This window comes from Phlebotomus argentipes, unplaced genomic scaffold, assembly GCF_947086385.1.
Source record: "Phlebotomus argentipes unplaced genomic scaffold, Phlebotomus argentipes genome assembly contig_6, whole genome shotgun sequence".
NCBI lineage: Eukaryota > Metazoa > Arthropoda > Insecta > Diptera > Psychodidae > Phlebotomus > Phlebotomus argentipes.
The window spans coordinates 3,713,326-3,728,208 of NW_026776145.1; the positions used below are offsets into that span (position 1 = coordinate 3,713,326).

Consider the following 14,883-nt stretch of genomic DNA (forward strand, 5'->3'; position numbering starts at 1 on the left):
TTTGTTTGGTAAATGCTTGCGTCTCTCTCGAAAATGTATTTATTTTATTAAATAAAAATACTATATATATATGGCCCGGAGAATATATTTAATTATAAATTATGCGTTTAAATTAATTAAATATTATTATTATTATGACCTCAATTAAAATTAGGGAAAGACGAGCTATTGAGGACATGTTTCTTTTACAAGATATATTAGAGACAACGCCATGCATTTTCCAATCTAAAATTACCCTCTACAATATTGTCGAACATATTGACATCTATTATCAGACCCTATTTAATGTGGCCCTGAGAGCTGTTCATTTTAGAATTGACATTAGTGACCCCGATTTAATGTGATGGAAATTCAGTTGTTAATCCGACACCCGCTAATTGCATAATCGGATGATCTGCTCATCATACATTTTGTCAAATGTGACATACATTTTCATTAGCAACGGATGCAATATGGGGATTGTTCTTTTTGAGAAGTTGAAAAAAAGGTGAAATAATTATGGAATGAATATGTCAATTCTTCAAAGAAATGAAGTTCATTAGTGAGAAACTTCCTTTTTTCTCTCGAGCATGACTTTGTATGAAAACATGACAAAGATTTTCCCAACAAATTGGACCGTATTGCCTTGTGGCAGTGTTCTAAGAATGCAGTTTCCTTCAAAGACATAATGTCTTGCCATGAGTCCTTTGAAGCGGAGCAATTTTGCGAAGTTCCTAACTGAACCACCTTTAATTACGCTGTTTACCTATGAATATACTTTACATGAGTGTAAGGAAATGTCTTGCAGATGTGATTTAATTAAGATACTGTTGCATAATCAAGGATACGGGAAACTTTTCGATATATTTTTCATTCAAGAGCCGTCTAATGGTAAAAGTGTCAATTTCTCCTCAACACCCGAGATATTATCTTATTTCGTCACTTCCACCGTAACATTCTCTGGAAACATGTGAGAAGAAGATAAAAGCCTTATGATGACATGCAAGAATCATTCTCCAAGATAGGTCCTCCCTCGCCTAATCCCCTCTCATGACAATTGTCTCGATGGTGCTCTGGTGGATTCTAATTCCTCCCTTTTTGCCACAATCATCACACAACAAACGCTACAAAAAACCCACCTCTCGATGTGGGTTTTGGGGCGTTTTTTCCTCACCAGTTGATAAAATATCGCCTGACAGAGCACTTGGCCACGCTGCAGCTTCACGAGATCACCATTGGTGTTTCCTCTTTAATATTAATGATGCAAGTTTCACTTTAAATGCTCACCAATCTTGACACTCTTTTCTGTGTGCTAAAATCCCACGGTTTTTCTCCATAGTCAAGGTGGAAAACTTTTTCACGCCACACCATTTGCACTCTAGCAGTACAAGAGTAATATGGCAAGTTTTGGACTATTTCCATAGTTAATCCGTATGCTGAGCATGAAAAAAAGGCATTAAATTGTCGCACGCAATAAGCGAAAATCCCTCACTTATTGTCACCACTTTTTTCCACCACTCCCAAGCCATTCCTCCTCCGTGTCTGGTCATACTTTTTCGTGGGGGTTTGTTTGTCGCTGGCAAAAAGAGTCTTTGGACATGTGTGAGGCTCAGAGGTGTGATTTACAAGGCGATTGTCTTTTGCAAATGACCTGGTTTACACTCTCTGGAGAAGTACAAGACTTTTTGCCCATTCTTTCCGCCAAATGAATTGAATGCAAACGAGCGGCGGGAGCGACAAGAGGAAAATGGTGAATGATGAAAGAAATGAAAAACGATCAATTTCCGTTGAAAAACAGCACAAGAGAGGGAGAGAAGGAGTTTCGCATGGCAACTGGAGACGAAACTCGAGACCATTGAGAGCATTTAAGCGAATAATGATGGTAATTTTCATAAGAGTATTAGAGTCTCATTCATATGCTCGGATGTGTTTCGCCAAAGTGGCTGGCACTGTCTTATTGAATTATTGAGTTTCTGGAGAGGAGAAAAATTGTTCTACTTCATTACCATGTCGTACAGATAAATTTTCCTCAAGTGTATTGAGCGGGGAAAAGAGGCGCAATATATTTTCCTGACACATCGCGAGTTGAGTGGAAATTTTCACCATACGTCGTATAAATCAATTAGTACTTTTGGTGTTGAAGTGTGGCATCTTTTTGATCCACTTCACGCGGCTTTTTCTTGCTTCACAGCCACCAAAATATCGATTCTCACCGTGTGAACAGCCTCACTTCACCCGAGGAGGGACACGAAATACCCATAAATTATTCAATTATCGAATTAAATCCAAATTACACTCTCCAAATGTCGCTTGGCATATTGTGTGAAGATAGAAAATTCACTCCTCTCCTTTTCAACTATAACAGATTTAGTCGCAGCGGAAAAAATATGGATCGCGACTTTGACTCGCGAGATTGAATTAAAAACTTTCACTTTGCTCTTTTCTCTCTCACTTGCAACACGCCCAGAATTCTTGTGGGTCTCCGAAGCCATTTCTTCGATAAGACACTTTTCTTGTATTTCCGACGCCACACCAACAGAGTCTCCAACTAATGAGATAAAAGAGTGGCGGAAGGAGACACTTGAGAAATAGTCAGATACCCCTTTTTTGTTCTTAAGGGTGTTTTCCGCCCTTTTGACTTCCTCTCTTCATTATTCACAATGGCCTCTTCCGATGAGCGGAAAGAAAACAGTCAAATAAAATGTGAAAATGAGATAAAATTTCCTTCAACTTCACACTTTAGGTTTTTTTTGTTGTTGTTATCTGAAAAAGCACAGACATACGAAAATCTGAAAAGCTCATCAGCAGCTTTCTTAGAGTCCAGATCCGGAGAGCCCGTCAGACTTCAGCTCTGCTCAATTTGATATTCACTGCGATGTTCTTTAGTTTGCTCAATTTGTGTATAAATTTGCGAATTAGTTATGCGCAATAAAACAATACTAAAAATTTATAGTTCAGCCATCACAGAGCGATTAAATATTTCATGACATTATCTGGCTTTTTTCCCCGCCAAAAGCCGCGTTTTAACTCAAATTATGAAGCTTAAAGTTCATTTTTCAGCCACAGAGTGGATTTTGTGGGCAATTTAGCGATGCTAATCTGGGTGAATTAAGACTGGAGGGAATCAAAGTAAAACCCTGGAAGATGCTCATTTACACAAAATGCAGTGAAATTGTGGCTTGTAAATAGCCCGCGAAGACATAAAGAGTTTCCCATTGGCGAGATAAGTGAAAATGGCTAACACTTTGTGTCCCAGCCGCACTTCAGCATCTCACGAGGGGTGTGGAAAAATCCTTGGGGGACAATTTAAGAGTGGAGTGAAAATTGCGCACATTGAAAATGAGACTTTCAATAAATTTGCCATAGAGGCGCGAATCGGAGAATTTGTGTGGATGGGAGAGAATAGAAAATGGAAATGAGAAGAAAAGCATCTTGTCACTTTTCCGTTCCTCTTCTCTCTCCGCTTACAATCCCAAAGCCATCGCCGTGGGTGCTCGAGATCATCTCGAAGTGTACAAGAAAATTGACGTGAGAGTGCAAATTTTTCCATGTATTTGAGCCCTGTCACGGATGATGTTTTTTTCTCCTTTGAAATCCACTTTTCACGATCTCGCCTAGCTGTGAAAAATCTTGAATACACCCAGCGCGATGTATTAAGAGAAAGAAAAATCAGAATCACTCTCCTCTTCAATTGCTCGTTGACAATCAAATGCGGAGTGAATGTGGGAAATTGAATTGAATGTTTGAGGCAAAACACAATTTTTCCCTCTCATATGGAATCTGATTCTGCAATATATTCTGGGCGAAAGGCAAAGGTGAAAATGCAAAAGAGCCACCCCTCGGGCCCTGAGTTCCACACTCCGCGTGGAAATCTTTTTGTGTGCGCTCCAAAATCCACATTCACATATCATACAACAAAGACCGCGAATTTTATTCATCCCACACTTCCTTGGCAGTTAAAATAAATTTTGCCGCCTTCGCCTAAGTGGCCTTCCAGTCGCGATGGAGCGAAAGTGTGTGTGTTCGATGAAAAGGAAAGCTTTTTGATATCGTGCGTTTTCTATTTGTGGCCCACTTTATTTGAAGTCTCCCCCACCGGCGGGACCCTTAGCATCCCCCAAGCACTTGTATCATTATTGTGTGACGTGCACAAATTCGAATTATTTGAATACTTTCCCGCCCTTCGCCGCCGTGCCAAGAGAAGCCCCTCTATTATTGAATTTCTTGTTGATTTGTTGATTTGCTATTATGTTGGGTTTTATTTGGAAAATTGACGCTTCGCATGCTTCCCTCAATCTCCGAGGAAAAATTGCTGTGTTCGAGGGGCAAGTGGGTGGCACAGAAGAGCTGCCGAGCGCATGCACATATATACGCAACACACATATGTACAATGAATAGCCCTGGGTTGAAAATACAATGTGCTGTCATCCAATTGACAGCAATTAAGTTCACCAATTGGATATTCAAAACTCTACAACTCGCCAACAACACATTTTTCACGCCTGAAAACCAAAATAAGTGCTCTATGAAATGTTTCCAATATAATTATTCCGCTGCATGAGATTTTATGAATGAGATACGCACCTGAAAAGTTCATTCTTCGCTGCTGATATCGTGAAAATATTTTTTTTCGCGATTCTTTCTCCGCCACTTGTTGGAATACATGGGAAAATAGCCGCCATTGTATTTGGTTTCGATGCACTACAAAAGAACAAATTGTACTGCATGAAATCCAGCTAGAATTATTTGTAGCATTCTTTCCAATTTTCCACTTAAATTTTCCTCGCGTTTGCTCCGACACATGTTCTCATCGGCTTTCTACTGCTCCGATCTCTCGATACATACAGAATGGGGCTGATGTAGCGATATTGTAAATGAAAATTAATTCGTGTTGCTCGTATTCGATGTGAAATTAAATTAGTATAAAATTTTCTACAATAAATTGATTTATTGATCATGATCTTAGCCTCTGAGTATGAAATGTGAATCATTAAAGTTTGATTATTTAGAGATATTTTTGTGAATGAAAACATCTTAATCTACTGATGTTGCTTGGAAAATCTGATTTCTGACGTTGTTATTTGCATTAAAACTCACATTAGATGGATTTTTATTGAGAAATTACTCCATTGATTAGATATTAAAATAAATTTGCTTGCACTGATCAATACTTAAGAAGAACCAATCAACAAGAAACTCAAAGGCACGAGGTAAAATCGCCAACACTTTGTTTAGTTCACTAAATTCAAATCGCTCTGGAGATGAACAAAAATTGAATCATTACACAAAATTGCATTACAAAAAACAGAAATATTTTAAACGGTGCAACAATGTATACAAGGTCTCTTAAACTCAATATCAAGAACATAGAGATGGAAGAATTTTAATTACAATTTCCACATGCGGCCCGTAATTGTTCATTTTTCCAATCGCATTGCTACTTAGCAATTGCTGGCGTCCTTTTGTGTTCTCATCTTATCTCGTTCAATTTTTGAGGAAGGTTCTCTCGGCACGAGCGCTGGAAAGAAAAGCGATCGGTGGAAGTGTTTCCTTCAGAAGCACACATTTGGCATGCGAGGTTTCGCTAGGCAACTGCAGAGTTATATTTCGGGGTGAAATTCCGCAGTGGCGAAAGCTTTTCACTGTCCAAACAATGAATAAAGAATTGCTCTGAAATCACTCACAAGAGTATAGCATTTTCCGAATTTTCGCTCGCGAAATAAATATATTTGCTCGTCCTTCAAAATGCTCTTTGTGTGAATTGTTCTGTGAGAATAAATAAACTTCTTCGGACTTGTAAACTGATGCTTCCAATTGAAAATTCATCCAGTTGTTCATTGTGTGTTCTCAATTTCATCGATTCCCTCTGTGCATTAATGCATTTGATGCTTCTTCTCTGTGCTGCGAGAAAATGCAGTAGGAGAAAGATTTGATGCATGATTTTCGAGATGAGACTGGCTAGAAAATTCCTTGTCGAGTTCTGTGATTCTCTCGGTGTGTTTTCCACGAAAAACAACCTCGTGCTACACTTTTGCCAGTGGTCAGTACATGCAAATGCCTCTCTCTCATGTCTGTGGTCATTCACGCAAATAACGTATTAATTCACTCACCCTCTGGAGCTTTTGGCCACCGACCGACTTACGGCGCTGGGGAAAATGCTAATGAAAATGAAGGGGGGTGGAAATGTGGAACATGAAATAATTCAGCAATGGAAATGCCATACATTTCCACACACGAGCTCCACATTAAAGGTCTCACTGTAATATGAAAGTTCCATGTAAATTATTATTATTGCCATTATTGTCGAAAAGAGAGGAGCGGGCGAATAAATTTACACCAGAGGACACAAATGCCATGACAAAACACTCAATTCCCTGCCCTCTGCCCAATTGTACACTCGCTCATTCTGCCATATAGTTGAAACCCAGTGAATGACATTGTGCAAAAAGGAATTCACTATCAAGGGTATTCCAAGTTGTAATGAAAATTCTGTCGCACAGAATTTTCATTCGCATGTCATGAAAGTTTTCACTATATTTGTCGGATGCACAAGTGCGTGCCTGAGAACAAAATGTTATTTAGGTTCCATTGTAGTTAGAGTGCCAAGTTCACTGTCGGTGTTTGAAGTCGATGTGAGCTATTCTCGTATATCAAGATTTCGGCAAATAAAATGGAGATCAATTCGGAGAATCTTGTGTGCGGAAAAAACTGTCACCGTGTGTAAATTGAGAGCAATAAAAGAGGAGAGAAGGAGAAAAGAGTGAATGTAAAAAAGGGATAAAAATCGTGAATTTATTTATTTGATGACTTTCTCTTCTATTCTATAGAAATCACTCTCCCTTTTTGCCCACTTTTCTCCTCTTTCCTCTCAAAATTAACTCCACACCAGCTTCAAAAGCCACAGGAATTCATAGCATTGATGGGGAAAAAAAGGCAAAAACACATTGAATAATAAAATTCCTTTGCCGAGAAAAGAAAACACACAAAAAATTGTCAAGTGAATTTCACTTGAATCTCTTTTTGGTATGTTGGGTGATGGAGTGTGACGAGTAGAATATACTTTGGGCTTGGTAGCTTCACATCAAAGCTATCACAGTCATTCACAAATGAGATTTTCCAGAGTCTCTTACCATGAGCCTCTCGGGTAAATACCCATGAAGAAATATCCAAATAAAATAGACAGATAAATTCATGTAAATTCAATTAAATTCTTTAAAGAGGCACCATTTTGGGAGTTACGCCGGAAAGAGGGAGAGAGAGAGAGTAAATTGAAAGATTTTCCCAGACCACCCCATTTGCCGCCCACTCACCTTGCTCGCAGTGTAATGAGTTGGAATGACACGACAAAAGAGAGATGGCACATAATTCAAAATTTACTGACATCTAATTAATTTTACAGCATTAATTAAGCTTTGACTAACATATAGGTTTATAAGGGGAAGCGAACGTAAAATGAGTGAATTAGTTCATCAAGCTCTTCAAGGTGGGCCGTTCTCACCTTTTTCTTCATCAGCCACTCTCGCACCCACTCCAATTGTCGGGGAAGAAATTGTTTAACACAATTTTACCTGGTGAAGAATCCCTCTTCGGTGTTGAAAATGTGTCTTGCCGCATTTCTCCAATCTCGTTGGATCGTGAAGGGAAGATTTTGGAAAGTGAAATGAAAATTAATGAATCGTCCGGCTTTCTTTTCGCCCTTTATGCGGGTGTGGGCGACGGCGAGGGGCAAGTCGGGATGAAAGATGAAGATCTCAGAAGACGGAAAAGTGTTGGTGGGCCGGGAAAACCCACTGACCATTTAATTAATTCGCCAATTTATTGGCAATATCGGGATGATGAGGCACTGGGTGGGCAAAGTTTTTCGCGCCGGAGCTTAATTATATCAGCAGCACAGCCAGAAAATCCACCAAATGGTCGATTATATGTGGCTTTTTTTACGACACGCCGTGGATGAGGAGTGATTACTCAATAAATTAGTTGATGGTGATCGATTTGGCTCACTCCACTGCGGGAAAGTTTGCCTGTAAAATCCACCCACTGACCTTTGTCGCTTCACGTTGAAAGCTTTACATATAGAAGGGCGATTTCTGGGGGCGGGGCGGAAACTTTGTGTATGAGAAATCGAAGTCCTCAGCCCAGATGGGTGGGCATAGGAGTGAATTTGGGTCGAGTGTTGTCGATAATTTGGGAGGATGAGCCCTTCTAGGGTCATTTGACTGTGCAAACCAAGTGGCAGGAGCAGATGCCTTTTGTCGTGCTCAAACACACTGCGAGTCCCCGAGGAAGCTCGAGAGTGTGCAAATATTGACCTGAGACTGATGCTGATTTGATCGGATACGTGGATTAGATGTTCGCTATGGTGTTTACCCGAAAAACCAACACTGGAGAAATCTGCAAGAACACTCAAATTGCTCATGTTGGCAAATAGTTGTAAATCACAATGAGAATCGGTGACACGCATTTTAGCGGCTGGAATCTCGAGGGGAACGAGAGACTCCTCTTGAGACACTGGCGAATCTCGCAGTACGTCCGAGACAGAGTCATCATATTTCGCATTTCACGCAAGACAACAAGTGGGCAAATCAGCACTTTTTTCTGCACTCCCAACATTCCTGCCTATTCAGTGGCCCAATGTTGTATTCTTCGGCGGTTATACAGTTGTAGAGGAGAGTCGAACTATTTCTACGTACAGCATTTTTTGGAAATACTCTTTTCATGGTCGAAACGGCTGTGGCCAAAATTGTGAGGAATATTTATTTTGAATTTGGAGTTCAGACCGCATAAATTAATCAGTTCAAGGCTTTCGAAGTGCTGCTCCACAGTCTCCTACATAAATTATTCCAAGAACACATAGCACATATCTATAAGTGCATATGGGAAAACACTTTTCCACCGCTGTGGCCTCTGCAAAGCGAATGAAGTCGGAAAGGTGAAAAATAGAGGAAAAACGGCAAAAATGGTCAGAAATAAACTAACAATGGTGGGTTATTTCACAGTAATTTCGATGATATTCTGTCACCTCGTTCGTGGTATAAAAATTGCAGCACGAGCTTCGGGGGTTGGAATTGAATGCCAGTTGTGGGGGTGACTTTTGTGCGGAAAAAATGATTGATGATACCAAAAATGGCACAAAGAATTCATGTGTTACTATCGACGTGTGTTGTGCGAATGAAAATCCAAACACAACAAGGCTTTTTTGCCGTCTCTCCTCAACCCCATGGCTTTTGGGCGCCAATGGAAAGTCATCCAGATCATCTCTCTTCCCTCCCCGCCTCCTTGTCTGGCCATGGAAAATCGAGCAAACTCCGTGTGTGTTTCGGGGGTTGTTAGGAAATGAAATGTTTAAAAATAGAGAAGTCATTCATATCGTGTGCTTTATTTGCTTGCCATAAAGCACTTGGGATCTCCCTTGGCATCCACTCCGCTGAGCAAATTTCACAGCTGGCTTTAGTGACTTTGACTTGTGAATTTCAAATTAATTCTCAATTAAAATCACATCGAATCCCAGTCGAGATGTGGAGGGAAAGAGGGGAAGCGGAGTCGCTTGCAGTGCTGAGGGAAGGGCGACGAAAAAGTAAATCGTCATTAAGCACTTTTAGTCCAACACCGACTCTCTGGCCGACTTTATCGTCTTTTTATTGACATTTCAGATGATGGGGAGCACGGAGGACGTTTTTACGAGCTTCACATGGACTTGCCACTTTGTCCGTATGCTTTCCGAGCGTCGTTCACATCGGCAATAATATACAAATTACCTATTTATGAATTACATTCAAACAATTCATTGGGAGATTTTGCTTAATTTGAAAGTTTTTCTCATTCAATTAACTCGGCATAAATTATCTCAAATGCATTTCGTGTGGAAGTTCAATGGTGCCGTGCGTGCACTTGAGGTGTGACTTTGGAGGAAAGCTCATGAGAGCATTAGCAGAGAAAAAACACATCTTCTCAGCGCGAGAGAATATAATTTTCCCGCCAATTTTAACTCATTCATAAATTGTAAGGAACGAAAAACTCCACCCACGTAGTAAAAACTTTCTCGTGAGATGTTTTCTCCCCCTCCACGCGCGGGCTTTCAAGACTTTAGATTATTCAACAGCCAAATGAATTTCAATTGAGATTTCTTCTCTCCTTGTCTATCAAAGTGCAATTTATCCTCCGCGATATCGAGTGTTGGTTGGAAAGGAAACTTCTAATGTGCTTCAATCAGTGTGGAATTATCGTGATTGAATTTTTTCGCCTCACACTCAACATCAGCAATAAATATTGATGAGTGATGTGAAACATCTGTATATAGGCGATGTGGCGGAGTGGCAATAAAATCGTGATGAAAGTGCCAAAAACAAAATTTTGCTTGCTAATAGCTTTTCTATTCACCACACAATACTTTTCTCCGCCACACATCGCATATGGCAGACAGCGACAGACTTTTCTGGGAAAATTCTCACTACATGCCGATGGTTTTTCTCACCCGCACATATTAAAACTTGTGCCTTATGCCTCGATTATTGTTTCATTTGACGCCCCACTCGCCCCACTTTACGACATGCTCTGGGGATGGATAATTCTCCAGTGTGTGTACATCTTCATCTGCGATGCCATAGAGAGAGAATAACACTCTGTGCGAGGCGCAAAAGATGTTCGAGAGGAGGCAAAAAAGACGAACAGGAAAAGTTGAAGAGTTACAAGCCATTTATGAGAGGCTGTAAAGATGAATTCCACACAACATGATGATGATGACGGAGATGCTCACTCAAATGAAATCAAGACAGATGAAAATTTTCTTTAAATATCACTTGATCCTTAATTACCGAAGCTCTGCGCTCTCACTCTTGCGGGGGAATTTTTCACACACATTCCTCAACTTCACCTCCAAACGTCTGGCCATTTGCCGGACTGATGGACATCCATCATCAATCCACCTGATGGACAATTCCGTAGCAGCTCCGAGTGCGTTGTGAGGCCATATTTTTGCTGAGCAAATAATTCAGTGAGGCGGAAATAAATTCCTCTGCCACAATCTTGGCCATTCATTGCAGCCAGTGTCCAAATATCACCCGAGACTCATTGGATAGCATTCCCCGTGACACCTGTAAATCATCACGCTAATGAGATAAATGGACATTTGGCTTCTTCACACATTCCCCGGCGTGTGATGTTAGATGTAAGGAATTCCACGAATACTTCTCACATACCGCACCAAACTTTTGTCCCATTTACACCCCCTCCCAACACTCCGCCACAGACTATCATGAGGGAAATTTTGAATATCATCGCACGGAAAATATTCAAATGGTGCTTCGTTTCCCACTGACTCACCTAATGACCACAGATTGGTTGGCAGAAAATTTCTCTGCAATTGATTAGACACTAAATAATGCAGTAACTTTTAATGAAACCCCAAATATCCTGAAGGGTTTTCAAAATAAATTTTGTATTAGTAATTAAATCTATAATATTTGACAATATTCAGCGTCATTAGTTCCACATGAACAACATTAATTTTTCAAATTGAAATTAATGTCTGCTTTGATTAATTCAAAATGGGGAAAATGATCAAAATAAGAGTGGAAAATCTCTGTCGCTGACAGTGATGAAAAATTCCCTCATCTATGCTCATGTACACAACTCTAAGTGCTCTACATAAGCTATGTTGCTTAAGTCCTCCTGTATGCAGAGCAATCTCGTAAAATGATATTTGATAGACTTGATGGGAGTTTTCCTGGCTGTTGACACAGGAGCAGAAATATATTTTCCAACAAACATGCACCATGCAATTTTCACATAAAAGTCATTTGTACCTCGCTCTCTCTCGCTCACGCCCAAGTGGCCTCTCACTCGGCACAGCGTCACTCAGGGCAACTTTGAATTAATGGGTGCTCAGCCAGCTGTACGGCGAGTGTGAGATTTTCCCCAGGTCCACCTTTTAGCACTCCCCACCTTCGTGGCCCGCATTAATTAGACTTTTCACTCTCAGCGACACACATGTGAGTCCACACGGGCGAGTTTTCCTCATTCGGGTGATATTTTCTGACCATTTGCCGACCCCACCCACCATCGCTAGACATGTGTGTGTCACGCTTTTGTGAAATTTGCCCTACAACGACATCCGCCACCCCTAGATCCTATCATGGTCCACGGAGTCCCTGTCTCCCTCCTTTGTGTAATGCAACTGGCTTACATGCGAGCTAATACTCTCGGGCTGCCCTAAAAAATGCCATCACACTAGGCATTTTGTCGCCTTTTTTGCACGACAATCTCTCCGAGAATTCACAGATTTTGCTTCCGTGTCAGAAAAGAACTTATTCAACTTCTAAAGTCAAATCGGAAAGCACCCAATTTCTTTACCCTTCACGTATTTGCGGGGTTTTTCGCTGTTTAGTTTAGAGGAACATCATTTTTTGAATATCAATCGCTCATGTTGTAAATCTGAGAGGAATTCGTGAAGGGTACGCATGAGAAGCTCTTTTCCTACAACCCTCGGAAGCTCAACTTTGAATGGGGTTTGAACATTTTTGTGCCTCCTGCATTTTGTTAGCTTTTCTGGCTATTTTCCGGTGAGATAACATGGGTTCTATCTCTCCCCTCAATTGATTGGGAGAAGAGTGGAAAATGTGATCCTTAAAGAGGAAAAAGACACCCGAAAAGGGTATGATATTTCGATATGACACAACTTATCAGACGTATACACATGAAAACATATCGATATAAACTTCACTTCAATATTCCTAATATTCTCATCTGCTTTTGGCAAATGTGAAGAAGAGATTTTGTTCTTCAAAGGAATTTTTTCCATATAAAAATGTCTCTCTTTAACATGTAAATTTGAATAATTTTCAATTGAGGAAGACAAGGTTTTGTCTTCAAAGTGTGCAGGTACAATTTGTGGGAAATTTGTATTCACAGCGAGGCGAGATTGTTTAGGGGCTTTTTGCAGGCCTCCTTTTTGCGAAGCTCCACAACTTTGGGGGTGAATTGTGGGAGTCATTTAGTCGAGATGTCAAGTGGAGGAGCCAAGACAAAATTACATCACTTTTTAGGCGCGTGCCACGCTCGGGAATCATTCGCAAAACACTCCCAGTTTGAGAAATGGAGAAGATAGTTGAGAGATATTTGAAAATTGCAGCATCTGCTTCATACCACCCCGTCTTTGCATGTGGGGATGAACAATTTCATAAAGTTTCCCCCCCCACATATGATTTTGGGTGAATTTTCCCGCCGCCGCTTTGCTCCTCTCGTCGTGTAAAGTTTACACATCCCATTCCGCCCCATCGCAATGGTGACAAATTAATTATTCACTATGTTCAAAATTAAATCGTTTAATTACAAATGTTAGATGTAAAATGGGTTTTTGCGCATTTTCCGGCTCTCGCCCGAGGAAGCGAGACGGGAAATATTGTAACAGTGGGTTAAATTGAATTTATTGTTTATGCGGCCGGAGCAGCGTATGAATCGCTGAGCACGATGGTGGTAAAAGATCGCTAAAGTTTGTCATAATGACTGGGCGGATGTGGGAAATTTCAGCACTATTATTATGTGAAGTGTGTGTTTTGTTCAATTGCACCACCCCACGTTGGATGGCGTATAATGTGTAAATTTACTCCCCAAATATTGCTTTAAAGTATCGGAACAGCATGAAAAACAGAAAACCAGACTCACACCGAATTAATCTATTCTGATAAATTCTGGTTCGGACATTCTGAAAACACCAGTGTTTGAAGTATTTTGCAGGTAGATTTTAGGGCATGTTTTCTTGCTAAAGGCGAGTGAATATGTTAACTTTATTCTCGCAAAGGAAGATTGGAAGCTTTATAAGACATTCGCCAAGATAATGGCGAATCTGTCGATTTGTGGGGAAAAAGGGAAATTGATAAAATTCAGGTTAGTGTGATAAAATTCGGAAATTCAGAGACCAAACTTCCCACATAAACGTCTCCTTTTCGAAACGTGAAACTATCAAAAGTGTTGTATTTCTTGAATCGCCCTATTTTGGGGTATCTGAAAAGGCAAACGAAATGGTGAAAAGAAATGGCTTTCCCTCAAGTGATGGGCACTTTAGTGGCTACATTTGAGGTAAACTTTTTCATGATGCCTCAGGGTATAGAATTGTGGAGTTGGGCGACCAAAACACTTCGCAAAAGCTTCTCCATGGTGATACAGGAAGTCGGAATAAACAGTGAATAAAGAATTGCTATGAGGAAAATAACAAGTGTGAGCAAGCGAGAGGAAAAAACTCATACAATCGATGGGAATTCAGACGCCACGTCCCCATGGAGGAGAATCTCTTTTGGGGGTGGCTGAAAACAACAAAATGTTGGGTTAGTCCATCAACTACTTGTTGCACTGTGCACCTACTTCTGTACCACTTTCTCTGCTCTCTTTCCATGCCACTTTTTGCCATCCCCGCTTTCTGCTCTATTTGTGGGCGAACGAGCGGGAGGGGCAGAAGGGTGGCTTTGGGGAGCACCCTAGAAATGGGCGAATTCCAGAGAAAATCCCATTTCCCATATCATGACGATACTCAGTGCAAATGGTGTTCCTTGTGACAATTTTTCGAACATTTAAGACACTCTTGTTTTCCTTCGTACATCCTGGCTGCCTTTTTTCGCCCTTCCTCTCTCAATCCACATTCCCATCCAGTTGTATTCTCAAGGTGAATTTTCCGCACTTTGCCCACATGTTTCCACAGTGAGGAAAAATAGAACGCTTCCTTGAGAGCGAGAGTGTGTCCAAAAAAACATTTATATACCCAAATATGTACTGCGAGAGCAAAGAAAATACCCAAAGGACTATATATAGCCAGCAAAAGAAATTATGTATATTTCATTGTCAGACAGATTTGATATTTCATACATTGCTAGCTTCTTTTTATTTGCTACCATGTGAAAATTATGAAACCTATGA

At 40.5% G+C, this 14,883-nt stretch overlaps 1 protein-coding gene across 1 annotated transcript in view; it reads left to right on the top strand.

Annotated features, from left to right (window-relative positions):
- LOC132257735 (uncharacterized) overlaps positions 1–14,883 on the top strand; it is a 50,438-nt gene that overhangs the window by 1,250 nt on the left and 34,305 nt on the right. The gene's annotated exons all lie outside the window — the stretch shown is intronic.